This window comes from Urtica dioica, chromosome 11 (genome assembly GCF_054948205.1).
Source record: "Urtica dioica subsp. dioica isolate 48M chromosome 11, U.dioica_male_clone48M_v1_H2, whole genome shotgun sequence".
NCBI lineage: Eukaryota > Viridiplantae > Streptophyta > Magnoliopsida > Rosales > Urticaceae > Urtica > Urtica dioica.
This window is the reverse complement of record NC_142766.1, coordinates 4,219,056-4,222,610: the sequence shown is the minus strand read 5'-3', so window position 1 is coordinate 4,222,610 and position 3,555 is coordinate 4,219,056. Positions and strand designations below refer to the sequence as shown.

The window sequence follows — 3,555 nt, the reverse complement described above, 5'->3', positions numbered from 1 at the left end:
AAATTTTTTGAAACTTGTTATCTGAATAGTGCGTCTAAACATTTAAATTCCAAAAGTACGGTCTTGTCTAGTAAATTGATCTTTATACCCTTAAATTTCTTATTGGAATTCTGTTTTTTTTTTTTACTCACTCGAATACTACTTCTGCTCTGGCGATAACTACTCCGCTGCGGAGACATTGCTTTGGGAAGTCGAACCTCTTTCGGTCGTGGTTTTTGTCTACGGTAATTTTATAGGTATTTATTCATTTCTTGTTTTTATAATCTTCGGTTCAAATTGCCACTTTGGCGTGTCGAATATCTCTCCGGTTTAAGAGTTTAAATAGTTTCTATTTTTCGGCTAGTGTTGCTGGCTTGTACAGTTAGTACTAGTAGTGCTGACTGCTAAAATTCTAAAGCCCGCAAATTCTAACAACATGTCTCCGCAGATGTGGTATAACAAGAAATAATGTGGTATAAAAGAATTTTACACTCAACTACTCCCTCGTAGCTACCCAACATATGTCTATCTCTACAAATGAAATTTAGGGCCTGCCTAAGTCTGAGATCTTCTCGCTTCCACAAATAATATCTCTCGAGACATGTAAACAGCGTTTTTGGTTCTCATAAAAATAAGGATCTAACCTCTAATTCTAAACACACTCACACAATCTGTATTTTAAACCCTACTAATTGCTTGAAACACACTCAAGAGAGCAAGTAGCACAAGCCGTTCTTTAGTCTCTGTAAAACTAGATTTTTTTTTTCTATAGAATAATGATATTAGTGTATTAGCTTCTAAACCATAAGCAAATTCTTATATAGCTCTAGGTCTTGAAAATTTAAAATCATATTTGGCAAACGCATGCGACAAGCTATTTTAACGAAATCTTGTGGCAATTACGGAAAACAAGTGCAATGGGCATATTGCGACCAAACCCTTCAATCTTATATTTCTCAATGTGTTTGTCTTATTAACTCACCCAATAAATGTGTCAAGTTTCATACTTTCAAAACAGCGGCATAGCCAGAAATTGAATTCAGAATGGATTACATTAAAAAAAAGAATTAAAGACATTTTTGGCCCCTGATTAAAAAAATCTGCAGTCTTGGCCCATTATGACCAGCCAATTTTCATATTTGGTACTTCTGTTAATTTTTCTGTCAAAATTGCCGGATACTCATCACGTGCAAGTCACGCGTGCGAATTGTGGAGGGTAATTATGTAATACTCATCACGTGCCCACATTGTGTTTCTCTTACACGAAGTTCAGATCTTGTCGTCTTTGATCGTTCTCCAGTCAACGATTCTTTCATCTCTTTCATCTTCGCCTGAACAGCTTCGTCATCTTGGTTGCCCAGATGCTTCATCACTTCTAGCTTCCCTTTGATCTCTTCGATTTCCATCTCCAACTTTTTCTTCGCATCCAACTCCATTTCTAGCTTCAGTATTTTACTCAAAGCTTGTTCCTTTTCCCTCTGAAAAATTAAAATGAATTCTTCAGTGAAGGTATATAAATAGTATGATAAAGTAAATACACAGCGTTACGAGGGGTATCTAGAGGCTTACCTTCTGTTCTTCAACAAGCCTATACACATTCGCGTCTGCTTTCTTCTGCTCCTCTGAAGCCAACTCAAGTGAATTGTTGGTTGACTCATTCTAGGGATAATAATTATTAAAAAAAATTGAGCATCAGAATAGCCAAACAACTGCTTTGTTTTCCTTTCCCTTGGAATTGAATCGCAAATGGCAGCGGCTCTCACCAAATCGAATCAATTTCAGGCGAAGATGAACGATCTGATGACGAAATCGTTCCTAAGTTATGTCGATCTCAAGAAACAAGCCAAGATTGACAGCGAATCGAGCCATGACCTCGAGAAGGGCAAGCAACAGCAGGGAGAAGAGAAAATCTCCGAGTTTCAGAGAGAAGTCGAGGCGGTGAGGTCGGAGATCGAAAAGATAACCAATCTCTTGTCCGACCTCCGATCGCTGAACGAGGAGGCGAAATCGACGCACAGCACGAAGATCCTCCACGGCCTGAGGGACCGCACAGACTCCGACGTGGCATCAATTCTCCGAAAGACTCGGACGGTCAAGGAGCGAGGGCCTCGACAGGTCGAACGCGGAGAGCCGCGGGGCCCACGGGGCGGGGACTTCGCTGGACCGTTCTCGGGTCTCGGTGACGAACGGCCTGAGAGTGAAGCTGAGGGAGATCGTGGGAGAGCGAAGCTGAGGGGGTCATGGAGCTTCGCCGGAGCTTGGACCGGCTAGGGCAGGTGTTCTTGGACATGGCGGTTCTTATCGAGGCCCAGGGAGAGAGGATTACATAATTACTCTCCACAATTCGCACACGTGACTTGCACGTGATGAGTATCCGGCTATTTTGACAGAAAAATTAACAGAAGTACCAAATATGAAAATTGGCTGGTCATAATGGGCCAAGACTGCAGGTTTTTTTAATCAGGGACCAAGTTGTTAAAGAGGTCAAAGACGAGAGGCCAAAAATGTCTTTAATTCTAAAAAAAAAATGGAACAAAGTTAAGGATACAAAATATATATAAAAAATCCCCAAACTCAGTCAAAATATTACAAATTCACATGAGTTCTTAAATTCTTAAAATGTTGCATAATAACGTCATTAACAATTCAATCTAAAATTTACATCTTAATATAGATAACTAAGTTATATTCAACCACTGATCTCCCTTACGATTACGCAACTTGGATGTGATGCATTCAACAAAATACTTTTTTGATAGTGGCATTGGCAACAGACAAATTATCAATGACAATGTCAATTATTGATAGACTAAATAATATCAAGTAGAATACTCTAACCAAGTAGATTGATAAGTTGAATTGTCTAGCTTTTGTTCCAAAAAATGTTAAAATTATGATTATGTGGTTGACAAATACCTTTTAGCATATGTCGTCTTTGCACTTTTTCGTGGTCGATAGCATGACCATTCATAGTTGGAATTCTTATCCCCGGAACAGTAGGGAGCTCTGCTAAGTTGACCACCAAAATATTTCTTTTTAGTTCCTCATTTCTCTTTTTTTTCGCTTTGAGCTTGTTCTTCAACTATACTTATTTTCTGAAATATTTCTCCATATCTATTTTGATATGAAAGCAATCAACACACAAATTATAAGAGGTATATTTTATTATTTTTAAAACTCAATTATGTAAGAAAAAAAAAACAATTTTGGAGAAGATGAAAATTAGAAGAAAAAAAGTTAGAATGATAGATATTTAGGGATTTCATATACCTTTTTGAATACTTGGTTGTCAAGTCCTGGTCGGCATTCTCACTTCAAGGGCAAATGAGCAAGACAACAAACTAACTTCTCTTGATTCACCCCCATTGACTATGTTTTTCTTAGTCCATTAGATAGCTAATTTTTTGTAAGTTTTTGATAAATAATCATTGATCAATTATTTAAACACATAAATTTGACTGAACAACTCCATCATAATTCGCTCCCAAGGTCATTATATATTGTAATTTATCTAATATTTATAAAAAAAAAATTAACTATTTACTTAATATTCATTAAAGATTAGCTAAACAGTAT

At 37.3% G+C, this 3,555-nt stretch overlaps 1 pseudogene; it reads left to right on the top strand.

Annotated features, from left to right (window-relative positions):
- The first annotated feature begins 1,767 nt into the window (after positions 1-1,767).
- On the top strand, positions 1,768-2,309 carry LOC149380744 (syntaxin-112 pseudogene; annotated as a pseudogene).
- Positions 2,310-3,555: the final 1,246 nt, after the last annotated feature.